At 35.6% G+C, this 23,192-nt stretch overlaps 32 non-coding genes across 32 annotated transcripts; all 32 read left to right on the forward strand.

The window, feature by feature from the left end:
- Window positions 1-6,618: 6,618 nt before the first annotated feature.
- On the forward strand, window positions 6,619-6,692 carry Trnat-agu (transfer RNA threonine (anticodon AGU)). Its single transcript has one exon. It is a non-coding gene; the product is annotated as a tRNA-Thr (tRNA).
- A 681-nt stretch (window positions 6,693-7,373) lies between these two features.
- On the forward strand, window positions 7,374-7,447 carry Trnan-auu (transfer RNA asparagine (anticodon AUU)). Its single transcript has one exon. It is a non-coding gene; the product is annotated as a tRNA-Asn (tRNA).
- Window positions 7,448-7,563: 116 nt separating this feature from the next.
- On the forward strand, window positions 7,564-7,637 carry Trnat-agu (transfer RNA threonine (anticodon AGU)). The gene has a single exon. It is a non-coding gene; the product is annotated as a tRNA-Thr (tRNA).
- A 301-nt stretch (window positions 7,638-7,938) lies between these two features.
- On the forward strand, window positions 7,939-8,012 carry Trnat-agu (transfer RNA threonine (anticodon AGU)). Its single transcript has one exon. It is a non-coding gene; the product is annotated as a tRNA-Thr (tRNA).
- A 115-nt stretch (window positions 8,013-8,127) lies between these two features.
- On the forward strand, window positions 8,128-8,201 carry Trnat-agu (transfer RNA threonine (anticodon AGU)). The gene has a single exon. It is a non-coding gene; the product is annotated as a tRNA-Thr (tRNA).
- An 868-nt stretch (window positions 8,202-9,069) lies between these two features.
- Window positions 9,070-9,143, forward strand: Trnat-agu (transfer RNA threonine (anticodon AGU)). The gene has a single exon. It is a non-coding gene; the product is annotated as a tRNA-Thr (tRNA).
- Window positions 9,144-9,258: 115 nt separating this feature from the next.
- Window positions 9,259-9,332, forward strand: Trnat-agu (transfer RNA threonine (anticodon AGU)). Its single transcript has one exon. It is a non-coding gene; the product is annotated as a tRNA-Thr (tRNA).
- Window positions 9,333-9,447: 115 nt separating this feature from the next.
- Trnat-agu (transfer RNA threonine (anticodon AGU)) lies at window positions 9,448-9,521 on the forward strand. Its single transcript has one exon. It is a non-coding gene; the product is annotated as a tRNA-Thr (tRNA).
- A 302-nt stretch (window positions 9,522-9,823) lies between these two features.
- On the forward strand, window positions 9,824-9,897 carry Trnat-agu (transfer RNA threonine (anticodon AGU)). Its single transcript has one exon. It is a non-coding gene; the product is annotated as a tRNA-Thr (tRNA).
- Window positions 9,898-10,012: 115 nt separating this feature from the next.
- Window positions 10,013-10,086, forward strand: Trnat-agu (transfer RNA threonine (anticodon AGU)). The gene has a single exon. It is a non-coding gene; the product is annotated as a tRNA-Thr (tRNA).
- A 304-nt stretch (window positions 10,087-10,390) lies between these two features.
- Window positions 10,391-10,464, forward strand: Trnaa-agc (transfer RNA alanine (anticodon AGC)). Its single transcript has one exon. It is a non-coding gene; the product is annotated as a tRNA-Ala (tRNA).
- Window positions 10,465-10,767: 303 nt separating this feature from the next.
- Trnat-agu (transfer RNA threonine (anticodon AGU)) lies at window positions 10,768-10,841 on the forward strand. Its single transcript has one exon. It is a non-coding gene; the product is annotated as a tRNA-Thr (tRNA).
- A 303-nt stretch (window positions 10,842-11,144) lies between these two features.
- On the forward strand, window positions 11,145-11,218 carry Trnat-agu (transfer RNA threonine (anticodon AGU)). The gene has a single exon. It is a non-coding gene; the product is annotated as a tRNA-Thr (tRNA).
- Window positions 11,219-12,083: 865 nt separating this feature from the next.
- On the forward strand, window positions 12,084-12,157 carry Trnat-agu (transfer RNA threonine (anticodon AGU)). The gene has a single exon. It is a non-coding gene; the product is annotated as a tRNA-Thr (tRNA).
- A 115-nt stretch (window positions 12,158-12,272) lies between these two features.
- On the forward strand, window positions 12,273-12,346 carry Trnat-agu (transfer RNA threonine (anticodon AGU)). Its single transcript has one exon. It is a non-coding gene; the product is annotated as a tRNA-Thr (tRNA).
- Window positions 12,347-13,214: 868 nt separating this feature from the next.
- On the forward strand, window positions 13,215-13,288 carry Trnat-agu (transfer RNA threonine (anticodon AGU)). The gene has a single exon. It is a non-coding gene; the product is annotated as a tRNA-Thr (tRNA).
- Window positions 13,289-13,967: 679 nt separating this feature from the next.
- Window positions 13,968-14,043, forward strand: Trnat-agu (transfer RNA threonine (anticodon AGU)). Its single transcript has one exon. It is a non-coding gene; the product is annotated as a tRNA-Thr (tRNA).
- A 113-nt stretch (window positions 14,044-14,156) lies between these two features.
- On the forward strand, window positions 14,157-14,230 carry Trnat-agu (transfer RNA threonine (anticodon AGU)). Its single transcript has one exon. It is a non-coding gene; the product is annotated as a tRNA-Thr (tRNA).
- A 679-nt stretch (window positions 14,231-14,909) lies between these two features.
- On the forward strand, window positions 14,910-14,983 carry Trnat-agu (transfer RNA threonine (anticodon AGU)). Its single transcript has one exon. It is a non-coding gene; the product is annotated as a tRNA-Thr (tRNA).
- Window positions 14,984-15,098: 115 nt separating this feature from the next.
- On the forward strand, window positions 15,099-15,172 carry Trnat-agu (transfer RNA threonine (anticodon AGU)). Its single transcript has one exon. It is a non-coding gene; the product is annotated as a tRNA-Thr (tRNA).
- A 300-nt stretch (window positions 15,173-15,472) lies between these two features.
- On the forward strand, window positions 15,473-15,546 carry Trnat-agu (transfer RNA threonine (anticodon AGU)). The gene has a single exon. It is a non-coding gene; the product is annotated as a tRNA-Thr (tRNA).
- A 491-nt stretch (window positions 15,547-16,037) lies between these two features.
- Trnat-agu (transfer RNA threonine (anticodon AGU)) lies at window positions 16,038-16,111 on the forward strand. Its single transcript has one exon. It is a non-coding gene; the product is annotated as a tRNA-Thr (tRNA).
- Window positions 16,112-16,790: 679 nt separating this feature from the next.
- Window positions 16,791-16,866, forward strand: Trnat-agu (transfer RNA threonine (anticodon AGU)). The gene has a single exon. It is a non-coding gene; the product is annotated as a tRNA-Thr (tRNA).
- Window positions 16,867-16,979: 113 nt separating this feature from the next.
- Window positions 16,980-17,053, forward strand: Trnat-agu (transfer RNA threonine (anticodon AGU)). The gene has a single exon. It is a non-coding gene; the product is annotated as a tRNA-Thr (tRNA).
- Window positions 17,054-18,294: 1,241 nt separating this feature from the next.
- Window positions 18,295-18,368, forward strand: Trnat-agu (transfer RNA threonine (anticodon AGU)). Its single transcript has one exon. It is a non-coding gene; the product is annotated as a tRNA-Thr (tRNA).
- A 115-nt stretch (window positions 18,369-18,483) lies between these two features.
- On the forward strand, window positions 18,484-18,557 carry Trnat-agu (transfer RNA threonine (anticodon AGU)). The gene has a single exon. It is a non-coding gene; the product is annotated as a tRNA-Thr (tRNA).
- A 1,241-nt stretch (window positions 18,558-19,798) lies between these two features.
- On the forward strand, window positions 19,799-19,872 carry Trnat-agu (transfer RNA threonine (anticodon AGU)). Its single transcript has one exon. It is a non-coding gene; the product is annotated as a tRNA-Thr (tRNA).
- A 115-nt stretch (window positions 19,873-19,987) lies between these two features.
- On the forward strand, window positions 19,988-20,061 carry Trnat-agu (transfer RNA threonine (anticodon AGU)). The gene has a single exon. It is a non-coding gene; the product is annotated as a tRNA-Thr (tRNA).
- Window positions 20,062-21,302: 1,241 nt separating this feature from the next.
- Window positions 21,303-21,376, forward strand: Trnat-agu (transfer RNA threonine (anticodon AGU)). The gene has a single exon. It is a non-coding gene; the product is annotated as a tRNA-Thr (tRNA).
- Window positions 21,377-21,868: 492 nt separating this feature from the next.
- Window positions 21,869-21,942, forward strand: Trnat-agu (transfer RNA threonine (anticodon AGU)). Its single transcript has one exon. It is a non-coding gene; the product is annotated as a tRNA-Thr (tRNA).
- A 677-nt stretch (window positions 21,943-22,619) lies between these two features.
- Trnat-agu (transfer RNA threonine (anticodon AGU)) lies at window positions 22,620-22,693 on the forward strand. Its single transcript has one exon. It is a non-coding gene; the product is annotated as a tRNA-Thr (tRNA).
- Window positions 22,694-22,808: 115 nt separating this feature from the next.
- Trnat-agu (transfer RNA threonine (anticodon AGU)) lies at window positions 22,809-22,882 on the forward strand. The gene has a single exon. It is a non-coding gene; the product is annotated as a tRNA-Thr (tRNA).
- The last annotated feature ends 310 nt before the right edge of the window (window positions 22,883-23,192 follow it).

The following is a 23,192-nucleotide window of genomic DNA, read 5'->3' on the forward strand; positions in this document are numbered from 1 at the left end:
TTTTTTAAGAAAATTAACATCAATTAACCCTCTGAGCGTTTTCATTCTACATCTGAAACCTCTAAAAAGGGAACTAAACTTGACTAGTATTCTCTCTCACAATCGTTTCGGTTTTCCTAAAGAAATGTACAGCAAGCGCGAGCACTTTTTTCTTTCCCCTCTTCTTCTTCACGGGTGGTCTACAAACCCTGGGGTATGCGCAAATTACCGCTCATTCATGTCAGATCTTATAGCTTTCGTTTATGGCTAGAAAAGTCAGATGGTTTCTAGGAATAGTGTATGGGGATCCAGTTTTGTTGCTTTTTAACCCCGATAGTAGATAATATTGCTCTGTAAAAAGTTGTACAGAGCAAATATAAACAGAAGGGGTTTCTCTTAATTTTTGCTAGGTATTTTAAGCACAGAAACTCTCATCGGTCTTACTATATATATATATATATATATATATATATATATATATATATATATATATATATATATATATATATAATAAGTAATTAATGAGGATTCAAATTCCATTCATATTCCTTTATTATTCTTTCAAATAAATCATTGTAATATTTTTTACTGAGTAATCAATATTTGAATAGCATTTGTCTAAAATTAGGACTAATCACAAATAGTTATGTCAATCAGATGTGTATAAATAACAATATATAACCGATTTATCATTAAAATAGCATTATCTTCTATTATAATAAAATATGCAAATCAGCAAATTGATTGAGTAGCTTAAAAAATATACAAATCTAGAGCCATATGATTTGCTACTTATGTATTAATGACCCAGGCTCTAAAATATATCACATCATTTTTTTTAAAGTTCAATACTTTTTTTAATCATTTTTTTATTGAAAAATAATGGCATATTCTCTTTTAAATGTTTCAAAATAATGAAAATTTCAATTAAAACCTTATCAAATATATCAGGGTAAATGCAGATTAAATGACCTTATTTAAAATTTATTTTTGAAATTATAGACTGTTCTATTGATTTTAAAATGTTTTAGAAATTTATTAAAATTATCGACTTTTTTTTGCTATTTTTTTCCCACCTTTTTTCACTATTTTGTGTGCATATTCAAAGAAATTGCTATCTTCAAAAATATTCAACGGAACAAACAAATGATTCTTTTAAAATATTATACAGGAGTATTTCATTCCTCGTAAATTTCGATACATTTATGATGTTCTTTAAAAAAATACAATGGACGTAATAATTTTCTAATTTTCGTGCATTCTAAAAAAGAAAACACTATTTATTCATTGCTATTTATGCTAGTTTTATCAAAAAAAAATTAAATGACAAAAGTTTCACTTGTGCTTACATATTTTTATAAAATTTACTGTGGAAAAGTAATTGATGATTTAAATATGTAAAATTAAACTTGTAAAGCATATGTTGCATTAACGTATCTTTGCAACATTCCATTTTCTTTCTCTTTCTAATGATCGCTAGGAGTGAAGATAACAATCACCGAAAACATTTTTTTTAACAATAATTCATGACGATGGATTCGATAAAAGAATAAGCGTCTTGCTTTGGTAGGAATTCCACAATTGAATTAAGAAATTTTATGTCTTAGAACTGTATTTCAAACAAAGTTTGGAAGTTTTAATTGCTTACTAGAAAAGTTTTTACTTTTGTTGATTACCTCCATAGACATTGTAAAAATATCAAACTATATAAGTAAATGGATTTAGTGAAGAAATAGTGATATTCGTATTTCAGTGAAATTGGGATGTATAAATTTTACAAATGTTTGACAGCATAGTGTGAAAACTCTCGAAAACCAGCGTAAGAGGTAACTGGTTCCTTATTTAGAAGTAATTACCGGTGTAAGCAATTACTTTCATTTATGAAAGTAGCCTTGTTGTATCCAGAATCATTGACATTAGCCTTGAATCGGTTTTGAAATACACAAAAATAAAGTTTTTTTCTTTTCTTTCTTTTTTTTTAATTAGTAAAAAAAGGTTTAGTAGTTACGCGTAGGACGTAAACTCTTCTTATTTTGATTATAACTTAATAAACCGTATTCTAAATTATATTACAACAATTAACATACCTGGAAATCATAAATAACATTTACATCTCCTGTTATTTCCTCTAAATAAATCAATATTATGATGTTTGTTTTGAAATCTGTTTTATGATGGTTTATGTCATGAGTGCTATGGTGATTTATGATATGATTATTCAGAGCAATTCAAAATAAATCTGAAGATCGCATTTAGTAATGTGTTATTAGTAATTGAACACATTATTGTGTTGAATGTGTTATTAGTAAATAAACACATTCAATATTAGAAGGAATATATTAATCGCATACCTTAGTTCATTAAGTATGAAGCTATCTTTTACCATAACTAAATAATCACTCTTTGTATTTCGTTATTGAAAAGAATAATTCACAGATTCTCGAAATTTGATACTTACAAAATATGCCCAGTCTTAGAACATCACGTCATATTATTATCAAAAGTTGATTTTAGTTTTTAATCATATTTTTTGTCGAAAATTAATAATAGTGTTTAAACGATTACATCTACTGACTTAATTTCACAAACTTATCAAATTAAATCTTGATAAAAAAAAAGCCTTTATAAAGCAGTTACTTTCTAATTTGTAAGCTATTCCATTGATTTATGGATCCCCCCCCTTTAAATCAGAAAGACCATCTCGCGATTAACCATCCGTGTGGCCCTAAGGCTCGTCTCACACTATACGGATTCAAATGCCACCCGTGTCGCTATGAGTTTGGGCCGTCGTTTTTCTACAGACCGAACATTTTACTCAACTCAACATTTTACTCAACAGAACATTTTACTTACTGTACTTCTTGATAACTTCCAAAAGAACTAACCAAAAATTGAAATCTTTTTCACAGTTGTATAGGATGTTGGATTTAATACAGGAAAACGCATTTTACTTTATAAAAACTTTATATAATTAAATAACAGCCATTTCAATAAAAAAAAGTTGATATACTTTTTAAATATTTTCAATGTGTTGCTTATTCTTGCGTTGTTTCTATATCCTCACAATAAGGACAATTATGAACAGAATTCAACAGCAAAATCCATTAAAAAAAGTAATAGAATGAAAATATTTTAAAAGGAAATACTTCACGTGACAACAAGAATAATAAACGCATTACTAAAATACACAAATTCAGTAATTTTAATTTTTTAAAGAGGAAATACATATATAGAAACCAATACTAAAAAGGAGCCAAGCAAAAGGAACAAAAGTATAAATTCATGGCCGCAGTATAAGCTCATAGAGGAATCATGAAGAAAAATCCATTTCAACCTCAAAACTCAACCTCAAATTCCTGTCGCTTTCTTTTGTCACTTTATAATATATATTATATAAAGAACAGAAAATTTTTAATATATAAATTATTAGAATAATTAAAATATTATGCAGTATAGTTATACCGAATTATAATATTCATTTAACTAGTTTTAAGCATTACAATACATATCTGCTTCAGTGAAATATTTATAAACTTCAAGTATTACAGAACTGATTTTCGTAAAATTTATTATACAAAGTTATTCGCATGTTTCGCAGAAATTCTGTATTCACGTTCCCCAGCGCGCAGAGAAACATGGTTACAAAAAAAGAAAAAAAATGTTTGAAACAAATTGTACCCATCCACAACGCTTGATACTTTATTTTTATAATTTATCAAATATATCTCCAAGCGGTAGAAAAAATTAATAAACTTGATTGAATTGTTGATGAATCATGCAGCCAAATAGTGGAAAGAAAGAATTTATTTATTTCGAAATGAAAATACATTAAAAAAAGGCGTTTTTTTCTTCTTTCGAAATTGAAAAATTATATAGAGCAGACGATCATTGATGATATATCTAATGGCCAATGGTTTTATTATGAAATATAAATTGACAGATTTGGTCGAATGACTGGGGCAAGTAGAATACCAAAAGGTTTTGGAAGTAATCCCGCCATAGACGTATCAACTGAATATACTGAGAAGATATTATATATATATATATATATATATATATATATATATATATATATATATATATATATATATATATATATATATATATGATAGGTGATCATTGATGATATATCAATAGTCATTAGCCCTCATATAAAAGGAAAATTAATATATGATTGACAATATTATTTATATAATTGGTTTAAAAAATAAACAATTGTTTCTCAAATTTCAGTTTAATATAGCATACTGGATATGGCTTAATCCCTTTTTTCAACCCTTTAAAACCCTTTATTAACTTTTTTTTAACCTCCCCATTCAATAGCTTGGGTTAAAAAGGCTGAGCATTCACTAGGAATCATTCCAGTCAAAGAATTTGAGAAACGATTTCTTTCTTTATCGTAAATCAACATATAGCAACCTTTCTATAATTAATTGTAATAAATTTATATGCAATCTTATCTTCAAATATTAGATAAACTGACTGATGAGAAATCTGTATGTAAAAGTCATGTATGCATGTACATGATATCCCAAAACGGAAGCATCGAGATAAATTAAATGTATCATGCAATTTTATCAAAATGTAGATTTGTATTAATTTTTTTAAATGTTTTCTGACAAAGGATTTATTACACATGAGTGTTTAAATAATTATTTGAAATCACACGCACACATACAAAATAGATAAATGAAGTTTGGTGAGTTGGTTTGATATCGTTATTGCGAATGTGTCGAATTTTTGCTCCAGTCTGAAAGGATAGGAAGACGCACCAAATTCATACTTGATTCTATTCAAAATGTGCTAAGAAATATGGATAGCGCTACACTGCATAAGCAGATGAATAGGAAAAAGTAAGAATGCTGATGCTACCATTGATCTTTACCTTGATTGTAAACCTTGGATTGCTTTTAATAATGATAATTGTTTTCCTGTTTGGGCCCAACAACCTTTAAGGTCGATCCTGCATTAGTGTGCAGTTTATGAAGTTTTCTTCCATAAGTAACACCAGCATCAGTAACAAAATCTGAATAAAGTAATGCAAAGTCATTTATTTGATAGGAGAAAATAGCAGGTTGTGATTTCAAGGCATAACTATGAATGCTAAGCTTTTGAATATTCAAAAATAATTTATTATCCATGCACCATTCAGGAATTTATCTGCACCATTTTGTATTAGAACATCCTTAAAAACGTATAGTTAAAACTCATTCTGTACTTAGCACAAGATTCACCATAAGTTATCTCATTTATCCACTCAGATTTTATTCTATATTGAAGAATGCTCATTAACTTATCTACACAAAAAAAAAAAAAAAAAAAAAAAAAAAAAAAAAAATACTGCTTCAAAGACTTGTAAAATAAGAACAGAATTTTTGAACTACCTACTTATTTTTTTAGAAGTGTTTTAGAGATCTATAATTTTATCTAAGAAATATTTTCTTTGATAAACTGTTGAAAAAATATCTTCAGATAGTTTACAATGTTAAGACTTTTACAATGCGATTCGTTTCTTAATATTCCTAACAAAATAAATCAAACCCTGAATTAAATTTATTTTACTATTTGCTTTCATCTACATCAAGATATAGTTAAAACTCATTAAGACTAAATTAATAATTACTAAATATTAATAATTTTCTGAATAGACATAATTCTTAAAAAAATGTTTTTGTTTCTTTTATGAATTTGAATGAAATTATTCTATTCAGTTCTTTAAAAAAAAAACTTTGAAAAGAAGTCGCATTATAAAAAATGACACATTATTCCAAATTTTTACAAGATAAGAGAAACAATATAATAATATATTTTATTATATTCTGTGGAATTTAGACTGCTTAAAAACGCAAAATTCATTTGCATCTGTTTACTTCGTGAAAAATAATTGGAGGTATAGATTAGCATAAAAATATAAATTTGAATCATAATACCAGTTGAACTAAGAATGAAAAATATATTTAATATTTTAACTATATATTGATGGCAATTTTTCAAATATATCCCTTTCGAGTTGCTAGTACTTCAATGTGATGTTTAATCACAAGTAAGCATAAAACTGCATTAAGAAAAAAATAACTCAATGGAACTTTGAGGCAATGCTTAGACCAAAGAAATCCTATCCCTATCGATATCAAACAAAAACTATTGAAACAAAATGCTATTTAAATTTAAGTCCACATAGAGCCATTATGGGAGACACAATTGGGGAAAAATTCCTGTTCTTCTTTTCTTGGGAGAGCCCTTTCCTTTTTCACCCCTCATTCCTCCATAACGCCGGCACCATCACAATGCCCTATGCCTAAAGGAATCTTCGGGCTCTCAGATCCTGTGACTTCCTTAAATGGCCGTAAAACTTCATTGTGTTGTCTCCCCTCCAATTCATCAAGATGTCGAAACTGGTAGGGGGAAAGAAATACGTTAAAATACGTCGACACCATCTGCGGTGCAGTAACACCCCTACGTGATTTTCAGTGCAATTTGCATCATTCGTTACCCTACGTTAAAATCCGTGATGCACTTTAAAGACATCTATGGGGCTACGTCGAAATACGTGTGGAACCCTTAGAGGGTTAAAAGAGCTCTTTTAGAAATATTTAAAGATTTTCATTTGGAATCGTAATTCGAACCGAATGGAATCGAGGCGCCGTGGCTTAGTTGGTTAAAGCGCCTGTCTAGTAAACAGGAGATCACGAGTTCGAATCTCGTCGGTGTCTCTTATTTAGAAGTGTGGTCACATTTTTTATGAAAACAGACATCAACTAAAAGAGCTCATTAGTAAAATTTAAAGCATGACATTTGGAATCGTAATTCGAACCCTATGGCATCGAGGCGCCGTGGCTAAGTTGGTTATAGCGCCTGTCTAGTGACCAGGAGGTAATAATTTAGAATCTATTTGGTGCCTTTCTTATAGAAGTATGGTCACTTTTTTAAGAAAATTAACATCAATTAAAAGAGCTCTTTTAGTAAAATTTAAATATTTTCATTTGGAATCGTAATTCGAACCGAATGGAATCGAGGCGCCGTGGCTTAGATGGTTAAAGCGCTTGGCTAGTAAACAGGAGATCATGATTTCGAATCTCGTCGGTGCCTCTCATGTCGAATTATGGTTAAATTTTTTTATGTAACAATACTTGAACTGAAAGAGCTCTTTTAGTAAAATTTGAAGCATGACATTTGGAATCGTAATTCGAACCGAATGGAATCGAGACCCCGTGGCTTAGTAGGTTAAAGCGCCTGTCTTGTAAACAGGAGATCACGAGTTCGAATCTCGTCGGTCGCTCTCATGCAGAAGTGTAGTCACATTTTTTATGAAAACAGACATCAATTAAAAGACCTCTTTTAGTAAAATGTATAGCTTTTCATTTGGGGCGGAAATTCGAACGCAGTGGAATCGAGGCGCCGTGGCTTAGTTGGTTAAAGCGCCTGTCTATTAAACAAGAGATAACGAGTTCCAATCTCGTCGGCGCCTCTCAGGTCGAATTATGGTTAAATTTTTTTATGTAACAATACTTGAACTGAAAGAGCTCTTTTAGTAAAATATGAAGCATGACATTTGGATTCGTAATTCGAACCGAATGGAATCGAGGCGCCGTGGCTTAGTTGGTTAAAGCGCCTGTCTAGTAAACAGGAGATAACGAGTTCGAATCTCGTCGGTGCCTCTTATGTAGTAGTGTGGTCAGATTTTTTATGAAAACATACATGAATTAAAGAGCTCATTAGTAAAATTTAAAGCATGACATTTGGAATCGTAATTCGAAACCTTTGGCATCGAGGCGCCGTGGCTAAGTTGGTTATAGCGCCTGTCTAGTGACCAGGAGGTAATGATTTAGAATCTCGTCGGCGCCTTTCTTATGGAAGTATGGTCACTTTTTTAAGAACATTAACATCAATTAAAAGAGCTATTTTAGTAAAATTTAAAGATTTTCATTTTGAATCGTAATTCGAATCGAATGGAATCGAGGCGCCGTGGCTTAGTTGGTTAAAGCGCCTGTTTAGTAAACAGGAGATCACGAGTTCGAATCTCGTCGGTGCCTCTCATGCAGAAGTGTAGTCACATTTTTTATGAAAACAGACATCAATTAAAAGAGCTCTTTTAGTAAAATTTATAGCTTTTCATTTGGGACGTAAATTCGAACACAGTTGAATCGGGGCGCCGTGGCTTAGTTGGTTAAAGCACCTGGCTAGTAAACAGGTGATAACGAGTTCGAATCTCGTCGGTGCCTCTTATGTAAAAGTGTGGTCACATTTTTTATGAAAACATACATCAATTAAAAGAGCTCATTAGTAAAATTTAAAGCATGACATTTGGAATCGTAATTCGAACCCTATGGCATCGAGGCGCCGTGGCTAAGTTGGTTATAGCGCCTGTCTAGTGACCAGGAGGTAATGATTTAGAATCTCGTCGCTGCCTTTCTTATAGAAGTATGGTCACTTTTTTAAGAAAATTAACATCAATTAAAAGAGCTATTTTAGTAAAATTTAAATATTTTCATTTTGAATAGTAATTCGAAGCGAATGGAATCGAGACGCCGTGGCTTAGTTGGTTAAAGCGCCTGTCTAGTAAACAGGAGATCATGAGTTCGATTCCGGTCGGTGCCTCTCATGTAGAAGTGTGGTCACATTTTTTATGAAAACAGACATCAATTAAAAGAGCTGTTTAGTAAAATTTATAGCTCTTCATTTGGGACGGAAATTCGAACCCATTGGACTCGAGGCGCCGTGGCTTAGTTGGTTAAAGCGGCATGTCTAGTAAACAGGAGATCTCGAGTTCGAATCTCGTCGGTGCCTCTTATGTAGAAGTGTGGTCAGATTTTTTATGAAAACATACATCAATTAAAAGAGCTCATTAGTAAAATTTAAAGCATGACATTTGGAATCGTAATTCGAACCCTATGGCATCGAGGCGCCGTGGCTAAGTTGGTTATAGCGCCTGTCTAGTGACCAGGAGGAAATAATTTAGAATCTCGTCGGTGCCTCTCATGCAAAAGTGTGTTCAAATTTTTTATGAAAACAGACATCAATTAAAAGAGCTCTTTTAGTAAAATTTAAAGATTTTCATTTGGATTCGTAATTCGAATCGTATGGAATCGAGGCGCCGTGGCTTAAATGGTTAAAGCGCCTGTCTAGTAAACAGGAGATCACGAGTTCGAATCTCGTCGGTGCCTCTCATGTAAAAGTGTGGTCACACTTTTTATGAAAACAAACATCAATTAAAAGAGCTCTTTTAGTAAAAGTTAGAGCTTTTCATTTGGGATAGAAATTCGAACCCACTTGAATCGAGGCGCCGTGGCTTAGTTGGTTAAAGCGCCTGTCTAGTAAACAGGAGATTATGAGTTCGATTCTCGTCGGTGCCTCTCATTTAGAAGTGTGGTCACATTTTTTATGAAAACAGAGATCAATTAAAAGAGCTCTTTTAGTAAAATTTATAGCTCTTCATTTGGGACGGAAATTCGAACACAGTGGAATCGAGGCGGCGTGGCTTAGTTGGTTAAAGCGCCTGTCTAGTAAACAGGAGATCACGAGTTCGAATTTCGTCGGTGCCTCTTATGTAGAAGTGTGGTCACATTTTTTATGAAAACATACATCAATTAAAAGAGCTCATTAGTAAAATTTAAAGCATGACATTTGGAATCTTAATTCGAACCCTATGGCATCGAGGCGCCGTGGCTAAGATGGTTATAGCGCCTGTCTAGTGACCAGGAGGTAATGATTTAGAATCTCGTCGGTGCCTTTCTTATAGAAGTATGGTCACTTTTTTAAGAAAATTAAGATCAATTAAAAGAGCTATTTTAGTAAAATTTAAAGATTTTCATTTGGAATCGTAATTCAAATCGAATGGAATCGAGGCGCCGTGGCTTAAATGGTTAAAGCGCCTGTCTAGTAAACAGGAGATCACGAGTTCGAATCTCGTCGGTGCCTCTCATGTAAAAGTGTGGTCACACTTTTTATGAAAACAAACATCAATTAAAAGAGCTCTTTTAGTAAAAGTTAGAGCTTTTCATTTGGGATAGAAATTCGAACCCACTTGAATCGAGGCGCCGTGGCTTAGTTGGTTAAAGCGCCTGTCTAGTAAACAGGAGATTATGAGTTCGATTCTCGTCGGTGCCTCTCATGTAGAAGTGTGGTCAAATTTTTTATGAAAACAGACATGAATTAAAAGAGCTCTTTTAGTAAAAGTTAGAGCTTTTCATTTGGGATAGAAATTCGAGCCCATTGGAATCGAGGCGCCGTGGCTTAGTTGGTTAAAGCGCCTGTCTAGTAAACAGGAGATCACGAGTTCGTAACTCGTCAGTGCCTCTCATGTAGAAGTGTGTTCAAATTTTTTATGAAAACAGACATCAATTAAAAGAGCTGTTTTAGTAAAAGTTAGAGCTTTTCATTTGGGATAGAAATTCGAACCCTTTGGAATCGAGGCGCCGTGGCGTAGTTGGTTAAAGCGCTTGTCTAGCAAATAGGAGATCACGAGTTCGAATCTCGTCGGTGCCTCTTATGTAGAAGTGTGGTCAGATTTTTTATGAAAACATACATGAATTAAAAGAGCTCATTAGTAAAATTTAAAGCATGACATTTGGAATCGTAATTCGAACCCTATGGCATCGAGGCGCCATGGCTAAGTTGGTTAAAGCGCCTGTCAAGTAAGCATGAGATCACGAGTTCGAATCTCGTCGTTGCCTCTCATGTAGAAGTTTGGTCACATTTTTTATGAAAACAGAGATCAATTAAAAGTGCTCTTTTAGTAAAATTTATAGCTCTTCATTTGGGACGGAAATTCGGACGCAGTGGAATCGAGGCGCCGTGGCTTAGTTGGTAAAAGCGCCTGTGTAGTAAACAGGAGATCACGAATTCGATTCTCGTCGGTGCCTCTCATTTAGAAGTGTGGTCACATTTTTTATGAAAACATACATCAATTAAAAGAGCTCATTAGTAAAATTTAAAGCATGACATTTGGAATCGTAATTCGAACCCTATGGCATCGAGGCGCCGTGGCTAAGTTGGTTAAAGCGCCTGTCTAGTAAAATGGAGATCACGAGTTCGAATGTCGTCGGTTCCTCTCATTTAGAAGTGTGGTCACATTTTTTATGAAAACAGAGATAAATTAAAAGAGCTCTTTTAGTAAAATTTATAGCTCTTCATTTGGGACGGAAATTCGAACGCAGTGATATCGAGGCGCCGTGGCTTAGTTGGTTAAAGCGCCTGTCTAGTAAACAGGAGATCACGAGTTCGAATCTCGTCGGTGCCTCTTATGTAGAAGTGTGGTCACATTTTTTATGAAAACATTAATCAATTAAAAGAGCTCATTAGTAAAATTTAAAGCATGACATTTGGAATCGTAATTCGAACCCTATGGCATCGAGGCGCCGTGGCTAAGTTGTTTATAGCGCGTCTAGTGACCAGGAGGTAATGATTTAGAATTTCGTCGGTGCCTTTCTTATAGAAGTATGTTCAATTTTTAAAGAAAATTAACATCAATTAAAAGAGCTAGTTTAGTAAAATTTAAAGATTTTCATTTGGAATCGTAATTCGAATCGAATGGAATCGAGGCGCCGTGGCTTAGTTGGTAAAAGCGCCTGTGCAGTAAACAGGAGATCACGAATTCGATTCTCGTCGGTGCCTCTCACTTAGAAGTGTGGTCACATTTTTTATGAAAAGAGACATCAATTAAAAGAGCTCTTTTAGTAAAATTTATAGCTTTTCATTTGGGACGTAAATTCGAACACAGTTTAATCGGGGTGCCGTGGCTTAGTTTGTTAAAGCGCCTGGCTAGTAAACAGGAGATAACGAGTTCGAATCTCGTCGGTGCCTCTTAAGTAGAAGTGTGGTCACATTTTTTATGAAAACATACATCAATTAAAAGAGCTCATTAGTAAAATTTAAAGCATGACATTTATAATCGTAATTCGAACCCTATGGCATCGAGGCGCCGTGGCTAAGTTGTTTATAGCGCCTGTCTAGTGACCAGGAGGTTATGATTTAGAATCTCGTCGGTGCCTTTCTTATAGAAGTATGGTCACTTTTTAATGAAAGTTAACATCAATTAAAAGAGCTATTTTAGTAAAATTTAAAGATTTTCATTTGGAATCGTAATTTGAATCGAATGGAATCGAGGCGCCGTGGCTTAGTTGGTCAAAGCGCCTGTCTAGTAAACAGGAGATCACGAGTTCGAATCTCGTCGGTGCCTCTCATGTAGAAGTTTGGTCACATTTTTTATGAAAACAGAGATAAATTAAAAGAGCTCTTTTAGTAAAATTTATAGCTCTTCATTTGGGACGGAAATTCGAACGCAGTGATATCGAGGCGCCGTGGCTTAGTTGGTTAAAGCGCCTGTCTAGTAAACAGGAGATCACGCGTTCGAATCTCGTCGGTGCCTCTTATGTAGAAGTGTGGTCACATTTTTTATGAAAACATACATCAATTAAAAGAGCTCATTAGTAAAATTTAAAGCATGACATTTGGAATCGTAATTCGAACCCTATGGCATCGAGGCGCCGTGGCTAAGTTGGTTAAAGCGCCTGTCTAGTAAAATGGAGATCACGAGTTCGAATCTCGTCGGTTCCTCTCATTTAGAAGTGTGGTCACATTTTTTATGAAAACAGACATCAATTAAAAGAGCTCTTTTAGTAAAATGTATAGCTTTTCATTTGGGACGTAAATTCGAACACAGTTTAATCGGGGTGCCGTGGCTTAGTTGGTTAAAGCGCCTGGCTAGTAAACAGGAGATAACGAGTTCGAATCTCGTCGGTGCCTCTTATGTAGAAGTGTGGTCACATTTTTTATGAAAACATACATCAATTAAAAGAGCTCATTAGTAAAATTTAAAGCATGACATTTATAATCGTAATTCGAACCCTATGGCATCGAGGCGCCGTGGCTAAGTTGTTTATAGCGCCTGTCTAGTGACCAGGAGGTAATGATTTAGAATCTCGTCGGTGCCTTTCTTATAGAAGTATGGTCACTTTTTAAAGAAAATTAACATCAATGAAAAGAGCTATTTTAGTAAAATTTAAAGATTTTCATTTGGAATCGTAATTCGAATCGAATGGAATCGAGGCGGCGTGGCTTAGTTGGTCAAAGCGACTGTCTAGTAAACAGGAGATCACGAGTTCGAATCTCGTCAGTGCCTCTCATGTAAAAGTTTGGTCACATTTTTTATGAAAACAGAGATAAATTGAAAGAGCTCTTTTAGTAAAATTTATAGCTCTTCATTTGGGACGGAAATTCGAATGCAGTGATATCGAGGCGCCGTGGCTTAGTTGGTTAAAGCGCCTGTCTAGTAAACAGGAGATCACGAGTTCGAATCTCGTCGGTGCCTCTTATGTAGAAGTGTGGTCACATTTTTTATGAAAACATACATCAATTAAAAGAGCTCATTAGTAAAATTTAAAGCATGACATTTGGAATCGTAATTCGAACCCTATGGCATCGAGGCGCCGTGGCTAAGTTGGTTAAAGCGCCTGTCTAGTAAAATGGAGATCACGAGTTCGAATCTCGTCGGTTCCTCTCATTTAGAAGTGTGGTCACATTTTTTATGAAAACAGACATCAATTAAAAGAGCTATTTTAGTAAAATTTATAGCTTTTCATTTGGGACGTAAATTCGAACACAGTTTAACCGGGGTGCCGTGGCTTAGTTGGTTAAAGCGCCTGGCTAGTAAACAGGAGATAACGAGTTCGAATCTCGTCGGTGCCTCTTATGTAGAAGTGTGGTCACATTTTTTATGAAAACATACATCAATTAAAAGAGCTCATTAGTAAAATTTAAAGCATGACATTTATAATCGTAATTCGAACCCTATGGCATCGAGGCGCCGTGGCTAAGTTGTTTATAGCGCCTGTCTAGTGACCAGGAGGTAATGATTTAGAATCTCGTCGGTGCCTTTCTTATAGAAGTATGGTCACTTTTTAAAGAAAATTAACATCAATTAAAAGAGCTATTTTAGTAAAATTTAAAGATTTTCATTTGGAATCGTAATTCGAATCGAATGGAATCGAGGCGCCGTGGCTTAGTTGGTCAAAGCGCCTGTCTAGTAAACAGGAGATCACGAGTTCGAATCTCGTCAGTGCGTCTCATGTAGAAGTTTGGTCACATTTTTTATGAAAACAGAGATAAATTGAAAGAGCTCTTTTAGTAAAATATATAGCTCTTCATTTGGGACGGAAATTCTAACGCAGTGATATCGAGGCGCCGTGGCTTAGTTGGTTAAAGCGCCTGTCTAGTAAACAGGAGATCACGAGTTCGAATCTCGTCGGTGCCTCTTATGTAGAAGTGTGGTCACATTTTTTATGAAAACATACATCAATTAAAAGAGCTCATTAGTAAAATTTAAAGCATGACATTTGGAATCGTAATTCGAACCCTATGGCATCGAGGCGCCGTGGCTAAGTTGGTTAAAGCGCCTGTCTAGTAAAATGGAGATCACGAGTTCGAATCTCGTCGGTTCCTCTCATTTAGAAGTGTGGTCACATTTTTTATGAAAACAGACATCAATTAAAAGAGCTCTTTTAGTAAAAATTATAGCTTTTCATTTGGGACGTAAATTCGAACACAGTTTAATCGGGGTGCCGTGGCTTAGTTGGTTAAAGCGCCTGGCTAGTAAACAGAAGATAACGAGTTCGAATCTCGTCGGTGCCTCTTATGTAGAAGTGTGGTCACATTTTTTATGAAAACATACATCAATTAAAAGAACTCATTAGTAAAATTTAAAGCATGACATTTATAATCGTAATTCGAACCCTATGGCATCGAGGCGCCGTGGCTAAGTTGTTTATAGCGCCTGTCTAGTGACCAGGAGGTAATGATTTAGAATCTCGTCGGTGCCTTTCTTATAGAAGTATGGTCACTTTTTAAAGAAAATTAACATCAATTAAAAGAGCTATTTTAGTAAAATTTAAAGATTTTCATTTGGAATCGTAATTCGAATCGAATGGAATCGAGGCGCCGTGGCTTAGTTGGTCAAAGCGCCTCTCTAGTAAACAGGAGATCACGAGTTCGAATCTCGTCAGTGCCTCTCATGTAGAAGTTTGGTCACATTTTTTATGAAAACAGAGATAAATTAAAAGAGCTCTTTTAGTAAAATATATAGCTCTTCATTTGGGACGGAAATTCGAACGCAGTGACATCGAGGCGCCGTGGCTTAGTTGGTTAAAGCGCCTGTCTAGTAAACAGGAGATCACGCGTTCGAATCTCGTCGGTGCCTCTTATGTAGAAGTGTGGTCACATTTTTTATGAAAACATACATCAATTAAAAGAGCTCATTAGTAAAATTTAAAGCATGACATTTGGTATCGTAATTCGAACCCTATGGCATCGAGGCGCCGTGGCTAAGTTGTTTATAGCGCGTCTAGTGACCAGGAGGTAATGATTTAGAATCTCGTCGGTGCCTTTCTTATAGAAGTATGTTCACTTTTTAAAGAAAATTAACATCAATTAAAACAGCTAGTTTAGTAAAATTTAAAGATTTTCATTTGGAATCGTAATTCGAATCGAATGGAATCGAGGCGCCGTGGCTTAGTTGGTAAAAGCGCCTGTGTAGTAAACAGGAGATCACGAATTCGATTCTCGTCGGTGCCTCTCATTTAGAAGTGTGGTCACATTTTTTATGAAAAGAGACATCAATTAAAAGAGCTCTTTTAGTAAAATTTATAGCTTTTCATTTGGGACGTAAATTCGAACACAGTTTAATCGGGGTGCCGTGGCTTAGTTGGTTAAAGCGCCTGGCTAGTAAACAGGAGATAACGAGTTCGAATCTCGTCGGTGCCTCTTATGTAGAAGTGTGGTCACATTTTTTATGAAAACATACATCAATTAAAAGAGCTCATTAGTAAAATTTAAAGCATGACATTTATAATCGTAATTCGAACCCTATGGCATCGAGGCGCCGTGGCTAAGTTGTTTATAGCGCCTGTCTAGTGACCAGGAGGTTATGATTTAGAATCTCGTCGGTGCCTTTCTTATAGAAGTATGGTCACTTTTTTATGAAAGTTAACATCAATTAAAAGAGCTATTTTAGTAAAATTTAAAGATTTTCATTTGGAATCGTAATTTGAATCGAATGGAATCGAGGCGCCGTGGCTTAGTTGGTCAAAGCGCCTGTCTAGTAAACAGGAGATCACGAGTTCGAATCTCGTCGGTGCCTCTTATGTAGAAGTGTGGTCACATTTTTTATGAAAACATACATCAATTAAAAGAGCTCATTAGTAAAATTTAAAGCATGACATTTGGAATCGTAATTCGAACCCTATGGCATCGAGGCGCCGTGGCTAAGTTGGTTAAAGCGCCTGTCTAGTAAAATGGAGATCACGAGTTCGAATCTCGTCGGTTCCTCTCATTTAGAAGTGTGGTCACATTTTTTATGAAAACAGACATCAATTAAAAGAGCTATTTTAGTAAAATTTATAGCTTTTCATTTGGGACGTAAATTCGAACACAGTTTAATCGGGGTGCCGTGGCTTAGTTGGTTAAAGCGCCTGGCTAGTAAACAGGAGATAACGAGTTCGAATCTCGTCGGTGCCTCTTATGTAGAAGTGTGGTCACATTTTTTATGAAAACATACATCAATTAAAAGAGCTCATTAGTAAAATTTAAAGCATGACATTTATAATCGTAATTCGAACCCTATGGCATCGAGGCGCCGTGGCTAAGTTGTTTATAGCGCCTGTCTAGTGACCAGGAGGTAATGATTTAGAATCTCGTCGGTGCCTTTCTTATAGAAGTATGGTCACTTTTTAAAGAAAATTAACATCAATTAAAAGAGCTATTTTAGTAAAATTTAAAGATTTTCATTTGGAATCGTAATTCGAATCGAATGGAATCGAGGCGCCGTGGCTTAGTTGGTCAAAGCGCCTGTCTAGTAAACAGGAGATCACGAGTTCGAATCTCGTCAGTGCGTCTCATGTAGAAGTTTGGTCACATTTTTTATGAAAACAGAGATAAATTGAAAGAGCTCTTTTAGTAAAATATATAGCTCTTCATTTGGGACGGAAATTCGAACGCAGTGATATCGAGGCGCCGTGGCTTAGTTGGTTAAAGCGCCTGTCTAGTAAACAGGAGATCACGAGTTCGAATCTCGTCGGTGCCTCTTATGTAGAAGTGTGGTCACATTTTTTATGAAAACATACATCAATTAAAAGAGCTCATTAGTAAAATTTAAAGCATGACATTTGGAATCGTAATTCGAACCCTATGGCATCGAGGCGCCGTGGCTAAGTTGGTTAAAGCGCCTGTCTAGTAAAATGGAGATCACGAGTTCGAATCTCGTCGGTTCCTCTCATTTAGAAGTGTGGTCACATTTTTTATGAAAACAGACATCAATTAAAAGAGCTCTTTTAGTAAAAATTATAGCTTTTCATTTGGGACGTAAATTCGAACACAGTTTAATCGGGGTGCCGTGGCTTAGTTGGTTAAAGCGCCTGGCTAGTAAACAGAAGATAACGAGTTCGAATCTCGTCGGTGCCTCTTATGTAGAAGTGTGGTCACATTTTTTATGAAAACATACATCAATTAAAAGAGCTCATTAGTAAAATTTAAAGCATGACATTTATAATCGTAATTCGAACCCTATGGCATCGAGGCGCCGTGGCTAAGTTGTTTATAGCGCGTCTAGTGACCAGGAGGTAATGATTTAGAATCTCGTCGGTGCCTTTCTTATAGAAGTATGTTCACTTTTTAAAGAAAATTAACATCAATTAAAAGAGCTAGTTTAGTAAAATTTAAAGATTTTCATTTGGAATCGTAATTCGAATCGAATGGAATCAAAGCGCCGTGGCTTAGTTGGTAAAAGCGCCTGTGTAGTAAACAGGAGATCACGAATTCGATTCTCGTCGGTGCCTCTCATTTAGAAGTGTGGTCACATTTTTTATGAAAAGAGACATCAATTAAAAGAGCTCTTTTAGTAAAATTTATAGCTTTTCATTTGGGACGTAAATTCGAACACAGTTTAATCGGGGTGCCGTGGCTTAGTTGGTTAAAGCGCCTGGCTAGTAAACAGGAGATAACGAGTTCGAATCTCGTCGGTGCCTCTTATGTAGAAGTGTGGTCACATTTTTTATGAAAACATACATCAATTAAAAGAGCTCATTAGTAAAATTTAAAGCATGACATTTATAATCGTAATTCGAACCCTATGGCATCGAGGCGCCGTGGCTAAGTTGTTTTAGCGCCTGTCTAGTGACCAGGAGGTTATGATTTAGAATCTCGTCGGTGCCTTTCTTATAGAAGTATGGTCACTTTTTAAAGAAAGTTAACATCAATTAAAAGAGCTATTTTAGTAAAATTTAAAGATTTTCATTTGGAATCGTAATTTGAATCGAATGGAATCGAGGCGCCGTGGCTTAGTTGGTCAAAGCGCCTGTCTAGTAAACAGGAGATAACGAGTTCGAATCTCGTCGGTGCCTCTCATGTAGAAGTTTGGTCACATTTTTTATGAAAACAGAGATAAATTAAAGGAGCTCTTTTAGTAAAATTTATAGCTCTTCATTTGGGACGGAAATTCGAACGCAGTGATATCGAGGCGCCGTGGCTTAGTTGGTTAAAGCGCCTGTCTAGTAAACAGGAGATCACGAGTTCGAATCTCGTCGGTGCCTCTTATGTAGAAGTGTGGTCACATTTTTTATGAAAACATACATCAATTAAAAGAGCTCATTAGTAAAATTTAAAGCATGACATTTGGAATCGTAATTCGAACCCTATGGCATCGAGGCGCCGTGGCTAAGTTGGTTAAAGCGCCTGTCTAGTAAAATGGAGATCACGAGTTCGAATCTCGTCGGTTCCTCTCATTTAGAAGTGTGGTCACATTTTTTATGAAAACAGACATCAATTAAAAGAGCTCTTTTAGTAAAAATTATAGCTTTTCATTTGGGACGTAAATTCGAACACAGTTTAATCGGGGTGCCGTGGCTTAGTTGGTTAAAGCGCCTGGCTAGTAAACAGAAGATAACGAGTTCGAATCTCGTCGGTGCCTCTTATGTAGAAGTGTGGTCACATTTTTTATGAAAACATACATCAATTAAAAGAGCTCATTAGTAAAATTTAAAGCATGACATTTATAATCGTAATTCGAACCCTATGGCATCGAGGCGCCGTGGCTAAGTTGTTTATAGCGCGTCTAGTGACCAGGAGGTAATGATTTAGAATCTCGTCGGTGCCTTTCTTATAGAAGTATGTTCACTTTTTAAAGAAAATTAACATCAATTAAAAGAGCTAGTTTAGTAAAATTTAAAGATTTTCATTTGGAATCGTAATTCGAATCGAATGGAATCAAAGCGCCGTGGCTTAGTTGGTAAAAGCGCCTGTGTAGTAAACAGGAGATCACGAATTCGATTCTCGTCGGTGCCTCTCATTTAGAAGTGTGGTCACATTTTTTATGAAAAGAGACATCAATTAAAAGAGCTCTTTTAGTAAAATTTATAGCTTTTCATTTGGGACGTAAATTCGAACACAGTTTAATCGGGGTGCCGTGGCTTAGTTGGTTAAAGCGCCTGGCTAGTAAACAGGAGATAACGAGTTCGAATCTCGTCGGTGCCTCTTATGTAGAAGTGTGGTCACATTTTTTATGAAAACATACATCAATTAAAAGAGCTCATTAGTAAAATTTAAAGCATGACATTTATAATCGTAATTCGAACCCTATGGCATCGAGGCGCCGTGGCTAAGTTGTTTTAGCGCCTGTCTAGTGACCAGGAGGTTATGATTTAGAATCTCGTCGGTGCCTTTCTTATAGAAGTATGGTCACTTTTTAAAGAAAGTTAACATCAATTAAAAGAGCTATTTTAGTAAAATTTAAAGATTTTCATTTGGAATCGTAATTTGAATCGAATGGAATCGAGGCGCCGTGGCTTAGTTGGTCAAAGCGCCTGTCTAGTAAACAGGAGATAACGAGTTCGAATCTCGTCGGTGCCTCTCATGTAGAAGTTTGGTCACATTTTTTATGAAAACAGAGATAAATTAAAGGAGCTCTTTTAGTAAAATTTATAGCTCTTCATTTGGGACGGAAATTCGAACGCAGTGATATCGAGGCGCCGTGGCTTAGTTGGTTAAAGCGCCTGTCTAGTAAACAGGAGATCACGAGTTCGAATCTCGTCGGTGCCTCTTATGTAGAAGTGTGGTCACATTTTTTATGAAAACATACATCAATTAAAAGAGCTCATTAGTAAAATTTAAAGCATGACATTTGGAATCGTAATTCGAACCCTATGGCATCGAGGCGCCGTGGCTAAGTTGGTTAAAGCGCCTGTCTAGTAAAATGGAGATCACGAGTTCGAATCTCGTCGGTTCCTCTCATTTAGAAGTGTGGTCACATTTTTTATGAAAACAGACATCAATTAAAAGAGCTCTTTTAGTAAAAATTATAGCTTTTCATTTGGGACGTAAATTCGAACACAGTTTAATCGGGGTGCCGTGGCTTAGTTGGTTAAAGCGCCTGGCTAGTAAACAGAAGATAACGAGTTCGAATCTCGTCGGTGCCTCTTATGTAGAAGTGTGGTCACATTTTTTATGAAAACATACATCAATTAAAAGAGCTCATTAGTAAAATTTAAAGCATGACATTTATAATCGTAATTCGAACCCTATGGCATCGAGGCGCCGTGGCTAAGTTGTTTATAGCGCGTCTAGTGACCAGGAGGTAATGATTTAGAATCTCGTCGGTGCCTTTCTTATAGAAGTATGTTCACTTTTTAAAGAAAATTAACATCAATTAAAAGAGCTTGTTTAGTAAAATTTAAAGATTTTCATTTGGAATCGTAATTCGAATCGAATGGAATCAAAGCGCCGTGGCTTAGTTGGTAAAAGCGCCTGTGTAGTAAACAGGAGATCACGAATTCGATTCTCGTCGGTGCCTCTCATTTAGAAGTGTGGTCACATTTTTTATGAAAAGAGACATCAATTAAAAGAGCTCTTTTAGTAAAATTTATAGCTTTTCATTTGGGACGTAAATTCGAACACAGTTTAATCGGGGTGCCGTGGCTTAGTTGGTTAAAGCGCCTGGCTAGTAAACAGGAGATAACGAGTTCGAATCTCGTCGGTGCCTCTTATGTAGAAGTGTGGTCACATTTTTTATGAAAACATACATCAATTAAAAGAGCTCATTAGTAAAATTTAAAGCATGACATTTATAATCGTAATTCGAACCCTATGGCATCGAGGCGCCGTGGCTAAGTTGTTTTAGCGCCTGTCTAGTGACCAGGAGGTTATGATTTAGAATCTCGTCGGTGCCTTTCTTATAGAAGTATGGTCACTTTTTAAAGAAAGTTAACATCAATTAAAAGAGCTATTTTAGTAAAATTTAAAGATTTTCATTTGGAATCGTAATTTGAATCGAATGGAATCGAGGCGCCGTGGCTTAGTTGGTCAAAGCGCCTGTCTAGTAAACAGGAGATAACGAGTTCGAATCTCGTCGGTGCCTCTTATGTAGAAGTGTGGTCACATTTTTTATGAAAACATACATCAATTAAAAGAGCTCATTAGTAAAATTTAAAGCATGACATTTGGAATCGTAATTCGAACCCTATGGCATCGAGGCGCCGTGGCTAAGTTGGTTAAAGCGCCTGTCTAGTAAAATGGAGATCACGAGTTCGAATCTCGTCGGTTCCTCTCATTTAGAAGTGTGGTCACATTTTTTATGAAAACAGACATCAATTAAAAGAGCTCTTTTAGTAAAATTTATAGCTTTTCATTTGGGACGTAAATTCGAACACAGTTTAATCGGGGTGCCGTGGCTTAGTTGGTTAAAGCGCCTGGCTAGTAAACAGGAGATAACGAGTTCGAATCTCGTCAGTGCCTCTCATGTAGAAGTTTGGTCACATTTTTTATGAAAACAGAGATAAATTGAAAGAGCTCTTTTAGTAAAATATATAGCTCTTCATTTGGGACGGAAATTCGAACGCAGTGATATCGAGGCGCCGTGGCTTAGTTGGTTAAAGCGCCTGTCTAGTAAACAGGAGATCACGAGTTCGAATCTCGTCGGTGCCTCTTATGTAGAAGTGTGGTCACATTTTTTATGAAAACATACATCAATTAAAAGAGCTCATTAGTAAAATTTAAAGCATGACATTTGGAATCGTAATTCGAACCCTATGGCATCGAGGCGCCGTGGCTAAGTTGGTTAAAGCGCCTGTCTAGTAAAATGGAGATCACGAGTTCGAATCTCGTCGGTTCCTCTCATTTAGAAGTGCGGTCACATTTTTTATGAAAACAGACATCAATTAAAAGAGCTCTTTTAGTAAAAATTATAGCTTTTCATTTGGGACGTAAATTCGAACACAGTTTAATCGGGGTGCCGTGGCTTAGTTGGTTAAAGCGCCTGGCTAGTAAACAGAAGATAACGAGTTCGAATCTCGTCGGTGCCTCTTATGTAGAAGTGTGGTCACATTTTTTATGAAAACATACATCAATTAAAAGAGCTCATTAGTAAAATTTAAAGCATGACATTTATAATCGTAATTCGAACCCTATGGCATCGAGGCGCCGTGGCTAAGTTGTTTTTAGCGCGTCTAGTGACCAGGAGGTAATGATTTAGAATCTCGTCGGTGCCTTTCTTATAGAAGTATGTTCACTTTTTAAAGAAAATTAACATCAATTAAAAGAGCTAGTTTAGTAAAATTTAAAGATTTTCATTTGGAATCGTAATTTGAATCGAATGGAATCGAGGCGCCGTGGCTTAGTTGGTCAAAGCGCCTGTCTAGTAAACAGGAGATAACGAGTTCGAATCTCGTCGGTGCCTCTCATGTAGAAGTTTGGTCACATTTTTTATGAAAACAGAGATAAATTAAAGGAGCTCTTTTAGTAAAATTTATAGCTCTTCATTTGGGACGGAAATTCGAACGCAGTGATATCGAGGCGCCGTGGCTTAGTTGGTTAAAGCGCCTGTCTAGTAAACAGGAGATCACGAGTTCGAATCTCGTCGGTGCCTCTTATGTAGAAGTGTGGTCACATTTTTTATGAAAACATACATCAATTAAAAGAGCTCATTAGTAAAATTTAAAGCATGACATTTGGAATCGTAATTCGAACCCTATGGCATCGAGGCGCCGTGGCTAAGTTGGTTAAAGCGCCTGTCTAGTAAAATGGAGATCACGAGTTCGAATCTCGTCGGTTCCTCTCATTTAGAAGTGTGGTCACATTTTTTATGAAAACAGACATCAATTAAAAGAGCTCTTTTAGTAAAATTTATAGCTTTTCATTTGGGACGTAAATTCGAACACAGTTTAATCGGGGTGCCG

The sequence above is a fragment of the Argiope bruennichi genome, chromosome 1 (assembly GCF_947563725.1).
Source record: "Argiope bruennichi chromosome 1, qqArgBrue1.1, whole genome shotgun sequence".
In the NCBI taxonomy this organism is placed as follows: domain Eukaryota; kingdom Metazoa; phylum Arthropoda; class Arachnida; order Araneae; family Araneidae; genus Argiope; species Argiope bruennichi.